We start from the raw sequence: 16,951 nt of genomic DNA on the forward strand, positions 1-16,951 counted from the left end.
CGCTTCGGCGAGCCCCGCTCGGGCTCCTCCTCTTCTTTCGCGTCCCTCCGACCGCTCAGGCCCGGAGGCTGATCTACAAGGTGGGCACGCCCTAAATCCACGCCCCATCACCCTCGCGTCCCTTCTGCCGCCCCCTCTCAGAGCCGAAGGGGCGAGAGGAAATCTCCGCGCGTCAGTCCCTCCCCCCAACCCACCGCGGGACCTGGGGGGAGGGGCGGCCCCACCCAGGGAGGGGCGGCCCCACCCACCCACCCGGTCCACCCGGATACGGACCCGCCCGGCCTGACACGGTCACACGCGCACACTCCCTCTCTCGGTCTCCCGCACGCAAGCCTGGGCCAGACACGTACACAGGAACCTGGAGACCAGCCTCACCCGCAGAGCAAAGTGACAGGGCAGGGGGCCCTCCGGAGGGGGAGGGGCGGCGCAGGCGATTCTCACAGGTGAGCTCGCCCGGGGCATTTTCACACAACGGAGTTACCACGACTGCGTAAGGAACACCGGGGCGCAGACGGGGCGAGGCGAGCGAACTCTCGAGCTCCTTCAAGTGCCCCCTTACACCGAGTGCCCCAGGACACTCACTTGCCTTGCCCGAATCTGCTGCCCTGATGGACACATAACCTGGCAAGTCGAAGCCCACCCGTTGTTATCATACAGCACCTTGCACCTGGGAACCAGAAGCTCTGAAACCCTAAGACTGCGCCAAGGGCGAGGGAAATTAACAGTATCTACAAACGTAATGAAGGATTCTCTGTGTTGGCTGTAACTTCTGACCCCCATCCACACCTCAACATACACTGTGCTTCAGCTCGGTTTCTCAATCTGAAAGTGTTGCTCTTTGGCAAAAGTAGATGAGTTGCACTCTCCACCCCATTAACAATTTTTGTGAATAAAACATCGAATGCAATCTCAAAGTTTCTAAAATTATCTAGACAAAAAATCTTTGACACAAAACGTGATAGATGATAGGTGATCCCTGTCCCAGGGATCCACAAACCCGTAAAGCAGATAAATACTCCTCCAACAGTTAAAAGAATTACTCAGTGGAATAAAGTTAGCTCTCTTGGGGGCAATTTCTCAAGCTGACCCCTTTCTAGATTCACATCCTACCAGGAAGATTTCAAAGATGGTTTAGCTCTAGAAGTTTTCATGGAGAAGCTTCCTGGGGCTGATGAGAAGTGGTTGTGTGCCTGAATGAACCACAATTCCGGTGCCTACACAGTGTAAAAAAAAAAAAAAAATCCCATAAAGAGACCGCATGGACCAACGTTGAAGCCAGACAGAACTGAGTTCTAACCTATGAGCTTGCGCTTTTAGCCTTAGTTTTCTCACCTGCAAAATGGAACTCATGATACTTGGCTGTGATGAATTATGGAAGAATAACTGTTCAAAATATTTACTGCTTCTTCCTATGGCAGGAGTCTCCTCTCTCCACATTGACCTCGGTCATGACCATGGGTATTGCTTTCGTTAATGGAATGTGGAGAGAAGTAACGTATGCCACTTCCAAACATAAGCTTTAAGAGCCGTCATGTGGTTCCACCATCTTTCTCTTTTCCATATACCAGCTGAGCATCGTGTCCCAGATAATGGCTCTCCTTAAGCTTGGGTCCTGGAGTGAGAAGACATGTGGAATACAGCAGAACCAAAGCCAGTTAGCATTGGCTGTGTAACAAATATTTGTTTTAAGCCACTGAAATTTTTTTTTTTTTTTCAAAAGATGACCAGTAAGGGGATCTCAACCCTTGACTTGGTGTTGTCAGCACCATGCTCACCCAGTGAGCTAACTGGCCATCCCTATTTGGGATCCGAACCTGTGGCCTTGGTGTTACCAGCACCACACTCTCCCGAGTGAGCCACGGGCTGACCCTAGCCACTGAGATTTTAGCATCATTTTTTATGACCAGCAGAGCTTTGCCTAAGCCAGCGACACACCGATCAGCATGTGAGCATTCATCAAGTCCTTCATTGATATAAAGACTGAGAAGGTGGGTGCATACTGAACTGACTGACGTAACAAATGTCAGTCATTATGTGCCAGAACAACACCCCTTTTTAATGGAGACTGCTACCCTAAGCTCCTGCTAAAAGGGGAGAAGTGTCGTCATTGTACTTAATATTATCTAATCTATACCGCCATTACTGCACCCTACCCAGACAACCTATGACTGGATGAGCTAGCACAGCAAATTCTCACCTTGGACTAAAAAACTGAAACCCTGAGATAGTCCAGTTGAAGGGAGGAAGGAGATAAGCTGAAAGGAGTAGTCAAGAGGACAGGCCAGGGGCAAGCCAGCTGTATAGGATCAAAAGTGGCCGAGGAAGTTAGTCAGTAGCAAGAGGTGAGTAGTAGATGTGCTGAGAAAAGAGGCAATACCGTGAAAGAGAGATGAGCACATGGCATGTGCTGGTCCCTCTGCTGGCCAGACTCTTCCCTACTCTCTTCACCTGGTTTGTGCTTCTCACCCATGGAGTTTTGAATTAAAAGTCACTTTTTCCAGAAAGTTTTCCTTGACCTACCCTAGTAGGTAGGGAAAGGTTCCTGCAGAATGCTCTTTGGAGAGGAAAATGTCTTCATATTAGAAAAATGATTTGAGAAAAAATGCAAAAAAAATATTTTTTGTCAATAATAAATTAGCAAAAAATATTTGGAACATATATAATTAAAAATATTTGGAAAACACGTATGTACAATATATGGACCATTTCCATAATTTACCCAGATTGCATAAATTATTAAGAAAAATACAAAATGTAGATGCTATAACTGGAAATCTGACAGCCATATTGGACCATGTGAAGACTTTGGGAGTGGAAGTCATGCATGATTGTAGCAATAAGACAAACACACCACACCTCTTAAAATAATGAGCAGATTCAGTAGCCCCCAGTAGGGAGCTGACTACCCCATCTTCTCCATGTGGATCTGGAGAGTTGATCTGCAATTTCCAGTAGTTCCTTCTAGAGCTCCCTCCTCTACCTGGGAATGTCATTCTTGCCAATGGCACACAAAGCCTTGGACCAGCAAGGGTAAACGGACATTGACCTAGTTGGCCAGATGACATGAATGAAGCCTGGCCACAATTAGAAAATTGTCACAACCAGATCACCCTCTGATATCAACTTGGTCATACCAATGTTAGAAACAACTGGTCTGATGTGTTCTCCATCCCAAAGAATAATAATAATAACAATAATAGCTAATACTTATCGAACACTTACTATGTGCTAGACACCGTTCTAAGTGTTTTACACACAATAACTCGTTTAATCCTCACAACAACCACAGAGGAGAACCACATTCTTATTCCCATTTTACAGATGGAGGAAACTGAAACAGAGAGGGTAAGCAACACCCCAGTGGAGCCAGGATTTGAACTCAGGCAATTTGGCTACTGAGCCTGAGTTCTTAATCACTATATTACACCACTTGCTTCATAATGGATCCAGTTTCATTTCCTCTACTTAATGAAACCACTGAAAGTACAGCTCAGTGCTTAGAATTTCATTTCCTGTTATATTTTTATTCATTTAGGAATTGATTTTCCCATCACCACTCTGAGGGAAACAGAGCAGGTGCTTGGTGCTTGGGCCCTTAGCACCCAGCCACAGGGCCAACAAACAATCAAGAAATGTTTATTGTTTGATGAATGAAGCCCAATTTTACTGAGGAAAAAACAGAAACTCAGAGAGCCGGAGCTATTACTAAACAGAGGTCTTCTGACTCCAAGTCCAGTGTTCTTGCAAATACAGCCTGCTGCCTGAACTTCAGTTGTGCCATGTACATGCACCTTTACCCTCCAGTGGGAAGACAAAAAGACCAGCATTAAGGTACAGACAATCCACCATCCTATGAACGAGCAGCTCCATTAAGACTACCCTGATAAGGGCCAGCCCGTGGCTCGCTCGGGAGAGTGTGGTGCTGATAACACCAAGGCCATGGGTTCGGATCCTATATAGGGATGGCCGGTTCACTCACTTGGGAGAGCGTGGTACTAACAACACCAAGTCAAGGGTTAAGATCCCCTTACCAGTCATCTTTAAAAAAAAAAAAACGACAACCCTGATAGATAGGAAGACTAAGTTCTGGTGTTCTAGGCTGACTAGAGCTAATAATATTATATTATATATTTATAAATAGCTAGAGAAGATGATGTTGACTGTAATCACCGCAAAGAAAAGATAAATTTTCAGGGGATGGATATGTTATCTACCCCAAGTGAATCATTGTACATGTATGTATTGAAACAACACACTGTACCCTGCAAATATGTACAATTAAATTTTAAAAGAAGAAAAAAAGATTACCCTGACAGTTACGTCCAGGGAAATAAAATAGCTACAAGGGTATATGCGGCTTTGCAGTACAGCTATATGTACATTATATTAATATTTTTCCAAAATAGAAATAATGTCATTGCTTTTATTTTTAATTTTATTAAAACATGCTCACTTTTAAAGATTCACATACACAAAATTATAAAGTAGAAACTGAAAAATCATTTATAACATCTCCCCAGAGGAAATGGCTGTTACTAATTTTTACCTATCCTTCCAGACACTTTTCTATGCAGAGATATAGTTGTATATCATTTTACTCAAAAACAAGTTTGTACTATAAAATACACAATGCTTTCTAACTTGCTTTGTTCACTGTAGAATATAGTGTGGACAGTCTCCTTTAGGGCTATATCATCATTTGTAATAGTTTCAGAGTATTCCATTGTATGTGCATCCTAATTTAATCATTCCACTATTGATGAACACTAGGGTATTTAAAACTTTTGCTATTATGAAAAATGTTCTTTAAATAACTTTGTACATTAGTTTAATAATTTCTTTAGACTCAGATATTGGAATTGCAATGACTTGGGTCAGACTGCATACACATTATAAATGTGGCTTATGTACTGCAGAATTACCCCCAGAAAGTCTGAATCCACTTTTACCATGCTGATTCTGCTTAGAAATCACATATTGCAGTGTTGGCTGGATGGTCTAGGCCAGCCTTGGCTGAGACAGCTGGGCTGTCTCTCCTCCACAGGCTCTCTCATCCTCCAGCAGTCTAGCCCGGGTTTGTTCTCGTGGCATGGGGAGGGTTCCAGCAAGAGGAAGCAGGAAAGGCCTCTAGAAGTTTAGTCTGGGGACTGGCACAATATTACTTCTGCCACATTTCAACAAACAGTGCGGGAACAATTGGACATTTACCTACAAAAGACTGAAAGACCTATCCCCCACATTTTCTACAAAAATTACCCCAAAATTAATCAAAAACTAAAATACGAAGTATAAAACCATTTGACTTTTAGAAGAAAACATAGGAGAAGTATTTGTGAACTTGGGTTAGGAAAATGGAGCAAACACATGTTACCTTTTGTGAAAAGGAAAGGATGACTGAGAGGGCACAACCAAGGGTGCAGAGAGGGGGCCAAGAACCATGGAGAATTATTCTCAGGCCTTGAGACCTAATCAAGGAATTTGTGACATTTGCCCCACTGGCTTTCAGAATTGCTATGGACCACTGACTCCTCTGTGCCTCCTGATTCTCTCTTTTAAACAGGAATATCTAGAGAAGTTATCTCATGCCTTCCTGTTTCATCATGGAGTGTTGAGTGTGAGGGGAGCAAATATCCAGTCTATTTAGCTTCACAGGTCAGAGGAACAGTACTCAAAGAGCTAAACTTAAGGGACTAAACCTGAGGAGCCTCTCCTCACCTAGACCTGACTTAGATGACAAGCCTGTGGACTTCAAGTTGGTTCAATAATGGGATACAACACTTAGGAGCCATTGAGGCCTGAGGTGAGTGTGTTTTGCATGCGGGAAGAGTATAAATAATTTGTGGCCAGAGGGTGGACTATAGTGATTTCAGAGGTATGTCTACAAATTCTGTGATACTCCTACCCTCAAGAGCTGGAGCATACTTCCTCCCCCCTTGAATGTGGGATGGACTTAGTGACCCACCTCTAATGAACAGGATATGTCAGAAGTGATGATAAGTCATGTACAAGATTGGGTTATGAAAAGATAATGGTTTCTGTCTCAGCTGAGTTCTCTCTCTCTCTCTCTCTCTCTCTCCTCTCTCTCTCACTCATCACTCACTCTAGGGAAGCCAGCTGCCATGGCATAAGGACATTCGGGGGCCTATGGAGAGGCCCATGCAGGAGTCATTAAGGTATGCCAGCCACTATGTGAATCATCTTGGAAGCAGATTTTCTGAGACTGGCTATCAGCCACATGAATGACCTTGGCAGTGCATCACCATTCTATTGAGCCTAGAGATGCCTACAGCCCTGACCCACAGCTTGACTGCAACCTTATGAAAGACCCTGAGCCCGAAGCAACCAGCTAAACTGCCTCCAGATTCCTGACCCTCAGAAACTATGGGATAATCAGTGTTTGTTGTTTGAAGCCACTACATTTTCAATAGTTTGTTACTCAGAAATAGGTAACTAATACAGATGTCTATCCTGAAATTTGTCATTTTGCAATTTTTGTCTTTTTAGTTCTTTCTCACTACTATTGACCAACTTTTCATAGCCTCCAGATATGAAGCAGGGAAAATAAGAGAATTCAGGACAGGTTTAAACAACAACAACAAAAGATATATTGGTGTGGTATTGACAAAAGTATGGACACAGAAAAATGGAACAGAATAGAGAATAGAAATAGTTCAACATGAATATAGCTAATTGATTTTTGACAGAAAGGCAAAGGCAATTCAGTGGAGCTTTCTGTATTTGTTTCCTATTGCTGCTGTAAAATATTAGCACAAATATTAAAAAGTTAATATTAAAAATTTTTAATTTAGTGGCTTAAAATAACTCTAATTTATTATCTTACCATTCTGGTAGTCAGAAATCTTAAAATGGGTCTTACAAGCTAAAATCAAGATATCAGTAGGGCTGTGTTGTTTCCGAAGGCTCTAGGGGAGAAACTCTTCCTTGCCTTTTGCAGCATCTAGAGGCCACCCACATTTCCTATTTCTTGGCCTCTTCCGGCAATAGCATCACTGTGACCTCTGCTTTTGTCATTGCCTCTCCTTCTCTGACTCTGACCCTCTTGTGTTTCTTTTATAAAGACCCTTGTGATTACATTGGGCCCACTTGGACGATCTTTTCAACAAATATCATAGATCTGGATCTTTTTTTTTTTTTTTTTTTTTTTAAAGATGACCGGTAAGGGGATCTTAACCCTTGGCTTGGTGTTGTCAGCACCACGCTCACCCAGTGAGCAACCGGCCATCCCTATATGGGATCCGAACCCATGGCGTTGGTGTTATCAGCACCACACTCTCCCGAGTGAGCCACAGGCCGGCCCTAGATCTGGATCTTTTTTTATGTGCCAGAAAAGAAAGAACCTTGACTTATACTTCATATCTTATACAAAAATTAACACAAAATGTATCATAAACCAAAATGTGGAAGGTGAAACTCTTACATTTTTATTTTATTTAATTTATTTATTTATTTATTTATTTTTAAAGATGACCGGCAAGGGGGTCTTAACCCTTGACTTGGTGTTGTCAGCACCATGCTCAACCAGTGAGCTAACCGGCCATCCCTATATGGGATCCAAACCCATGGCCTTGGTGTTATCAGCACCACACTCTCCTGAGTGAGCCATGGGCCGGCCCCAAAACTCTTACATTTTTAAAAGGAAACATAGGAGTAACCTTTGTGAACTTGGTTTTGGGAAATAGTTCTCAGATAATACATCAAAAGCAAAAACTGAAAAATCAGACAATCAAAATTAGAAATGTTGAGAAATTCTAATGGACTGAGGTATCAGCAGGAGCGGCCTGGTGGCGGGACGAGCCATTACGAGAACCAGAGCTGCTAATTAAGCCTGCTGAAGATGACAGCTTCCCAAAAGCACTGAGACTCCCTGGCCGAGCCCATGGGGGAAAAGCCAGTGGGGAGCCTGGCCAGGATTGGTGAAGTCCTGGGAAAGAAGCTAGAGGAAAGAGACTTTGACAAGGCCTATGTGGTCCTTGGCCAGTTTCTGGTGCTAAAGGAAGACGAACACCTCTCCTGGGAATGGCTGAAGGACACGTGGTGCTAACACCAAGCAGTCCTGGGACTCTGGGTACCTCCAAGAGTGGTGCATGCCTTCTTGTGATGCCCTCTGGGGAGCCCTCAATCCCTAGTCCCAATATTGATTCTCCAGAGTTTGCAAGTAAGTGGGGACTCCTCCCCTGTCCTCTGCAAAGCAAAAGATTGCTGTTGTGTACTCAGGGTCTTGTGGAAGTTTTCTCCCATCACCATTTCAACTTTTTTGGAATTCTCGCTCTTGTATACATCGCCCTTCCTTCTCCTTCCCCTGCCAGTTCATGGTGACAATTCCAGCTTTCCCAAGTGGATTCCTGGCCCTTCCTTCACCCCCACCCCCACTTCTGCTCTATCAGGTGGGGGTGAAGGAAGGGCCAGGAATCTGGCCCCCACTTCTGCTCTATCAGGCTCCTTTTTTGGAAGAACAGTTGCTGTGCTTGTAAAGTTTTTTAGATTACTAAAGTCAGTGGCCTTTAAAAAAAAAAAAAAATTAGAAGTGTTTACTCTACAAAAGATATAAAGAAAATAATGAAAAGACAAACCAAAGACTGGGAAAAATATTTGCAAATCACATTTCTGGCAAAGGACTTGTCTCCAGAATATGCAAAGAACTCTCAAAATTCAGAAATAAGAAAATAAACCTTACTTTTAAAATCATAAAAAGGGCCGAGCCCGTGGCACACTCGGGAGAGTGCGGTGCTGGGAGAGCGGCAACGCTCCTGCCGTGGGTTCGGATCCTATATAGGAATGACCGGTGCACTCACTGGCTGAGTGCCAGTCACAAAAAAAGACAAAAAAAAAAAAAAAAAATCATAAAAAAATGTAAACATTCACTTCACCAAATAAGATACACAGATGGCAAATAAGCACTTGAAAAGATGCTTGATATCACTCATCGTTAGGGAAATACAAATTAAAACTACAATGAAATACTACTACGTACCTGTCAGCATGACTAAACACACACATGCACACACACAACTGAGGATACCAAGTGCTGGTGAGGATGCAGAGTAACTGGAACATTATACATTGCTGGTGAGAATGCAAAATAGTACAGCCACTTTGGAAAACTGGCAGTCTCTTTTAGAGTTAAACATACACTTACCATATGACCTAGTTATCCCACTTCTAGGTATTTATCCAAATGTAATGAAAACCTACATTTGTTTTCATTTCATGCAAGTATCAAAAAAACTTGCATGTAGGTCTGGCCAGTTAGCTCAGCTGGTTAGAGCGTGGTGTTACAACACCAAGGTCAAAGATTCAGATCCCCATACCAGCCAGACGCCAAAAAGAAAAAAAAAAAAAAATTGCATGTAAAGGTTTATTGCTGCTTTATTCATATCACCAAAAGCTGGGAACAATCAAAATGTCCCTCAATTGGGCAATGAATTTTTTAAAAATGATACATTCATACAATGAACAGCTACTCAGCAATAAAGAGAGCAAACTATTGATACATGCAACATCACAGGTGAACCTTGGATGCATTATGCTAAGTTAAAGAAGCCAGACTCAAATATACACTATATGATTTCATTTATATGATATTCTGGAAAAGGCAAAACTATAGGGACAGTGAACAGATCAGTGGTTGCCAAGAGTTAAGGGTGGAGCAAAGGTTTCACTATAAAGAGGCAGCTGAAGAGAAATTTTTTTGAAGGGGGGTAGGGTAATAGAACTGTACTGTATCTTGCTTGTGGCAGTGTTTACAAAAACTCCAAGCACTTGTCAAAATTCATAGACTGTCCACCAAAAAAAGTGAATTTTATTAAATACAAATTTTTAACAAAAATTTTTTGAAAAGAAGAAAAAAATAAATGAGGCTAAATGTCCTGTGTACCTTCATGTTAGGGAATGAGTTCCCTATGTTAGGGAATGAGTTCCCTATGTCAGGGAACAAAAGGATAGAGGGAGGATGGATGGATGGATGGATGGATGGATGGATGGATGGATGGATGGATGGATGGATGGATGGACAGACGGATTGGATGTCTGCCAGCCTACCTGCATACTTGCTCAAATTTTTTGGTTCCCTAGGTGATATTTTATCTTTTCGGTGAGAGTGCAGGTATCTTTTCTATGTACCTCCCTCAAGTTACTGTTCTGTGAACATCTAAGGATTAAATGAAATACCAAATGTGAAAATTCTCTATAAATTGAAAGTGTGCTGCAAATGACAGATATGTTACTGCTGAAGGAAGAAAACAAGGATATTCACGTGTTTTGTAACAATGCTGAGGCTTGTGAAAGGCCACAAAACAGGCACACCAGGTTTTTAAAAAATCCATAGAAAGCCCCTGTCCAAAGATGAAGTGACATGCAGGTAGGACAAAGCCACTACTAATGACCATCCATGATGTCTTCCCTTCCCAACTTATCACCTGACAAAATGCTCTGTGGAGGGCTGGAAACAGAGGATGAATCCAATCTGAGCATTTTCCTGACGAGAAAAATGAAACCCAGAAAAAGGAGGAGACTTCCCCAGGGTCACACTGTGAGCTGGAGATAGAGTGGCCTGCCAGTTTCACGTAGAATGCTCTTGACTGTATTCCACTCCAATGGCAGATTTAAGTGGTGTGTAAAATAGTCCTTCCAACTTCCCAGGAGGGAAGCCCAAATAACCAGAGCAGCAGATTACCAAAATAGGGAAAATATTCCAGAGATGTAAAGTGGGAAAAACAATTCAATGTTCCTTTAAAGAAAAACATCTGTTCAAAGAAACCTTTTTAATTTAACAGAGAATTGTAACTTCCTTTTTGCAACAGTCTGCTGGGGAGGACTTGATTTCTCTCAACTCTCCCATGCAAGAGGACAATGACATGATTGTGGGTTATTTTACTTGTAGAGTTTCTCAACCCCTACACATGAGCCATCCTCTCTGCACCTAAATATGAGCCAACGTATGTGTGATCTGAAGAATTTTTTTTTAATATAAATTGCCAAGGAGGGAGGGGGATTATGTACGCTAAGGCTTTTATCTACAGATCTAAGACTCGGCTCTCCCAAAGTTTAAAAAGAGAGTAGACCACTGTACAGAAAATCTTTAATACATTTTTGTACTTCCCAGTCTAAGGAAAGGCGAATTTCAGAAAGAAGGTGCTTCCACACACTGATGTTTCTTTTTGGATTAAATTTAACATTCAAGTCGATTTCTACTGGTTGAAACTACTGAAGAAAGAAAGAAAACAAGATTGCCTGAAGCAAAAGGCCGAAAAGCAGTAATGAGGTCCCCCCCACTCAATTCCAGAGAGTGCGGTATTAAAAAACTAAAATCAAACTTGACAAGTATCTTTGGACAGGTAGAAAGCTCAGTTTTGTGAGAATTCTATTCCATATAGTATAGCAATGAGGTTGTGAATCTTGGAGAATTAAAGCCAAGTAAAGGGCATCTAACTTTCTCCCCACAAGGCTGCCCATTCACAGTGGGGTAGAAGCCAGAGGAAAGGAAATGATCATGGAGATTCATCTTGATGCAAAGGTAGGAGCCTTTATTTATAGATACCATGTGCTTCTCACAGCTGAATGGTTTGCTTTCTGACAAGACACATTTAGGATCATCATATGCTCGAATTTACTAGCAGACATTATGCAGTAAATTATTTCTGGCTGTAAAAGCAAGCCCAATTTATGAGCATAGCAGAGCCCTGTAAGTATGACTATTACTATGTCAATAGACAGTGTTTAAGTTCTAATAGTCTTGCTATGAGCATTTATGAACATCATTCATTTTTAAAGGGATAGAGGGGAGTTAGTGAATTGGCAGATGTCAGACGGATAAAGGATTTTTGTCGTCGTTTTTACTTTCTGCCTTGGATTGAATTTTGTCCCCCAAAGTCCATGTATTACATGTATTAGAAACTTAACCCCCACTGTGACAGCATTAGGAGGGTGGGAAATCCTATTATGGTAATAATTGAAAGGTGGGGCCTTGAAGAGGTGATTAGATAGTGAGAACCATGCTCTGGTACATGGATTAATAAGTTGATGGTTTGGGCCGAACCCGTGGCTCACTCGGGAGAGTGCGGCGCTGGGAGAGCAGCAGCGCTGGGAGCGTCGAGGCCGCAGGTTCGGATCCTATATAGGGATGGCTGGTGCGCTCACTGGCTGAGGGTGGTGCAAGTGACACCAAGCCAAGGGTTACAATCCCCTTACTGGTCACACAAAAAAAAAAAGTTGATCGTTTAATGTTGTTCATGGGCATGGTTCTAAGGGCTTTAAAAGGAGAGCACGTGAGGAGGTTAATCTCTCTCTCTGCTTAAGTCATCTGCCATCTCTCAATGTGATAACCTGCATTGTTGAAGTCACCACCAAGAAGGCCCTCACCAGATGTGTTCCTCGGACTTTTGACTTCCCAGCCTCTGAAACTGTAAGCAATAAATATTGTTTCTTTGTAAATCACCCAGTTTCAGGTATTTACATTATAAGCAACAGAAACAGACTAACACACTTTCCATAGCAGATAGTCTGCTTGCAACACATTTCATCAAACACACATTTTTGGGATAGGAGATGGAACAGCTGTGGCATGGTGGCTTTTGTGGCCCAGTGGACTCAAGTGGGAGTTCTGCTTTGCTTCCTCCTTGTCATGGCGGCCACTCACCTCACTGAGCTTCAGTGTTTTCATGGGAAGAATGTGGATGGCAGTACCCACTGCATGGTGCTCCTGTAAGGCTCAAATAAGATATTTTGGGTTGTGCTTAATAAAGTACTGCAAAATGTGAGGGAATATTAAGGGTTTGTTTTCCTTTCAGCATTTTTTTTTTTTTTTTTTTGCCCTAGATGAAAGGGAAGAAAAGTAGAATATCCTCAGCATCAAATTATACTCCCCATCAGCATATCTCACCACTAGCGGATCACCCTGTCAAATGAAAACTACTCACAAAGTATTTCACATGAGTGCTGACTCAGTTGATTTCTTGCTAGCAAGGGAGAACTGTTAGTCAGAATTTGAGCAGACAGTTGTCCCCAGCATTGGGCTTATTTACAACTTAGAAAGGGAACTTCACATCTACAGTCATATACCACATAATAAAGTTTATCAGTGACAGACCTGCATATACAACAGTGGTCCCCTAAGATTATAGCCAAAAAATTCCTATCAACTAGTGACGTCGTAGCCATTATAGTGCATTACTCATGTAGCAGCATTAGGCTGTACCATATAGCCTAGATGTGTAGTAGGCTATACCATCTAGGTTTGTGTAAGTATACTCTATGATGTTTGCACAATGACAAAATCACCCAACAATGCATTTTTCAGAACACATCCCTGTCATTTAATGTGAAGTATGCATAAAGCAAATGTACTTCACAGGGCCTGGTTTTCCAAAGCCTTGCAGTTTCAAATATTGACCTTGCAAAGGACAGGAAATTTTCCCCAGGCTATATAGTCTCTGTTGTAAGATAAAAAATTGTAACACAGCAAGGTTGCTGGCTCAAAGACAGACAGGTTACTGATTGATAAGTAAAGATACTGGGAAATTACTGTAAGAAGAGAATGTTTGCTAAAATCAAGCTTTTGTTAGTGGATTGATTTAATTGCATTGTAGAATGTCACCTTACTGAATGTACCAGCTTTTCTTGTTAAACTTGTTAAACTGTACTTAGCAAAAACCCCACCTATGTTCTTTTCCTGGAACTTCCTGGTCTGGAGCATAAATGTGGGAAGAGAACCCCAATTGGTGGTTAATTTCCCAAATGGAAGGAATGCCTCACTCTTGTGGGTTCCAGGAGATTATTCCCTTTTCGGGGCTTCTCACTGCTCAGAAGAGATGGGCTTTGAGTAATCTTTGGCAGCTCCATCACCCAGGGGAAAAGAAGTGATAAATCCGTGGGAGGCAAAGCAACAGTTTAAGCAATGCATGACTGTATATTAATTTGGGATTGCAGTGATTGAAAAACTTCATTCTGTCACTAGCAAAACCCGTGAACAAATTCTGGTCCCCCTATCTGTCCCTTTCATTGGATATTTTTTAAGAGTTTTGATTGGTACATACCAAATATGGCCCTTTACTAATTTGAATGTCCTGTTTTATTATAGCTGTTCTTCCCAATTAGCTAACTATCAGTTCAGTCCATATTGGGAACTCTGTCATTTACTTATCTAGCTCAAGTCTCCTATTCCTGATCCTTCCTTATTGACCCACTATTGGTTTTTCTGTCCTTGCTCAGTTTTTTTCCCTTTGGGCATGGTAGATTTACACCATTAATGGAGATTTTCCAACTATCTCAGTACTTTTTCAACTATCTTGGATAAATAAGATTTATTCATTCATTGGCTCTGAGCAATCATTTCATACTTTAGTATAAAGGGATCTTTAAAATCTATTTAGCTGATTCACATGCATAAGAACACCCAAAGTTAAAGAAGATGCATAAAAAGAGAATAAAAGAAAGAAAAAATTTGCAGATTTATTTATTTGTTTGCTTGTTTGTTTGTTTTTTAAAGATGACTGGTAAGGGGATCTTAACCTTTGACTTGGTGTTGTCAGCACCATGCTCTCACAGGAGAGCTAACCAGCCATCCTTATATAGGGATCCAAACCTGTGGCCTTGGTGTTATCAGCACCACACTCTCCCAAGTGAGCCACGGGCCAGCCCTATAATTGCAGATTTATATCAGCCAGACATGTGTGACAATCTCCTGGAGAAAGCCAAACTTTTATTTCTCACTTGGCCCCACTCTGCTATCAGCACTGTGCTGGGGCTTACAGGCTTGATCAGCTGTCTCCCCTCTGCTCTCTGGATGGCATTGTTTTAACTCCAGGGACAGGTTGCACAGGCTGCAGTGGCATCCTGGAGTATGGCACCTGGCAAAGCTATCAGTCTTTCTTGTCTTGCCAGCCCCTTCCCCACCTTGATTCCCCTATGTCAGTGGTAATAACATGGCCCAGAATTTTTTTCTTTCCTTTTAATAAATGTGATTATTTATTTATGCTATAGGAGATTTTTCAGAAAAAGACATCAAAATCATTTTTTAAAAATATTTTGCCTTTCATAAGCCTTGCTTTGGGGTTCAGAAAATATAGCTGCCTCAATTATGCCCCGGTGTCAGGAACAGGATCCCCTTTTCCACAGCATGCCCACTGCTAGAGACCTAGAGAGCACTCTTTTATAATAAAACTCCCCAAACTCTGATTCAAAGTAATTTTACTGCTGTCACAGAACTGGGTCTAAAGACAGGGCATTAAAAGGGTCATTCAATTCCCTCACCTTAGGTCAGTGCCAAGAAGTTCATAAGAAGCCTCTTCTAAGATTAATTCCCTTTCGTTTGAAATAGCTAGTGGTGCAGCCTCGGCTGTTTCTCAAGGTCCGATTATCATGGTTTAATGGTTATCTCTGTGAAAAAGATCATCTCCCTGTCAGAAATGTCAGCCTTCATTTCCCCTGCCTTAATCATATCAGCTTACTCTATTTCGAGGCTTTCTTCCTGTACCTAGAAAGGGAGTGTTCATTTTCCTGAGTCTTACACAAGTTTTGGCTCTGCTCTCCATATAATTTCATTGTGGCATGGTCAGGCTGACATGACAGAATGACACAACAGAGTTAGCTCTCAAGATAAAGGAAAAAAAACTAAGATCAGAGTCACATCCAGCCTACTGTATAATATATGCTACAAAGACCAACAGTTCATTCCAAATAATATTCAGGATCAGACTGTCTCCATTTGGTTCTGCTACTTCATAGTGTAGGGGCCAAGGGAAGACATCTCTTTCAACCCCCTGAAGGTTCTCTGAAAAATCACGTGATAAACACAGCTTAATACGAAGAAAAGGCATAACAAATTTTATTATATCATTTACGTGACACAGGAGTCTTCAGAATGAAGACCCAAAGATATAGGGGATAGGGGCAATTGTTTGCATTTATGCTTAGGTTCTCTGAAGCAGGGACAGCCATGCAGAAATGGGATTAGAAAAGTACGATCTAATGCTAATAGACTGAGTGGAGAAAAAAGTATGGGTTTCTGAGTGGAGAAACCCAGCAAAGCCTGTCTGTTCAGATTCTTCTTGGCCTCTCTGTGCAACATTCACTCATCCAGGGTATGGGATAGGGCCCTTTCTGAAATGAAGGTATTATGACCTACAACCAGACAAGGTAGGTCAGAGAATTTCTTTGTGGCCAGCTCCAAGACAGAAAACCAGGGTGGGGGGAGAGGATTAGAGTATATCTATGACTCGCCTTGGGGAAGAAGGATTCTGGTTTCTATGACTTGCCTCAGGGAAGAATGAGGCTGAGAGACAGGAGGGCAGGAGAAGGTCAGAGGAATACTTTTCTTTTGAGGCTGCTTCTGAGGCCTTCATTTTGGGGTGTTGTTTTCTGGGTCATCAGAGAGGGTGACCTCTCTGGACCTCAATTTCCTTATCTATCAAGAGAAGATCACCATACCTCCCCAGTGGGCTTCCGTGAGGGTTAAATGAGATGGTAAGAAGGCCACTGGCTCACATATGCGGGATAAGCAAATACATCTATTTCAGCCCATCATTTATCTAACTCACTCTACAGGTATTTAGACAGCATCTGTGCACAATCATGGCACTGTTCTCAGCATGGATTCTCAGATTTGAGCCCTTGCCCCTGACTGTCATTCCTCCCTTAGCCATTGTTAGCTCCCGCACTGCAATGTGACCTGGGCAGTTCTAGGTAGGTTACACTTCAGTTTCCAAGCCAGTCCTGAGAGGGTGCAGAGAGAACATTCTGCCTTCTCTGCCCAGCACTCTCTTCTGTCTTCCTGGAACTGCCCTTTCCCTGACTCCACCTGTGTGGTTCATATGGGAAATACCTAAGATGTGCAGCTCTCCAAACCAGAACATTTAGCGTCATTCCTGTAAATCTCTGGAAATGGAATTAAGAAGAGACTGTCCTCTCATGGTGACAGCCTTGGGGAGGGGGAATT

The 16,951-nt window shown here is 42.3% G+C and overlaps 1 pseudogene; it reads left to right on the forward strand.

Annotated features, from left to right (window-relative positions):
• The first annotated feature begins 7,855 nt into the window (after positions 1–7,855).
• LOC134390066 (barrier-to-autointegration factor-like) lies at positions 7,856–8,147 on the forward strand (annotated as a pseudogene).
• The last annotated feature ends 8,804 nt before the right edge of the window (positions 8,148–16,951 follow it).

This window comes from Cynocephalus volans, chromosome 11 (genome assembly GCF_027409185.1).
Source record: "Cynocephalus volans isolate mCynVol1 chromosome 11, mCynVol1.pri, whole genome shotgun sequence".
Taxonomy (NCBI): domain Eukaryota; kingdom Metazoa; phylum Chordata; class Mammalia; order Dermoptera; family Cynocephalidae; genus Cynocephalus; species Cynocephalus volans.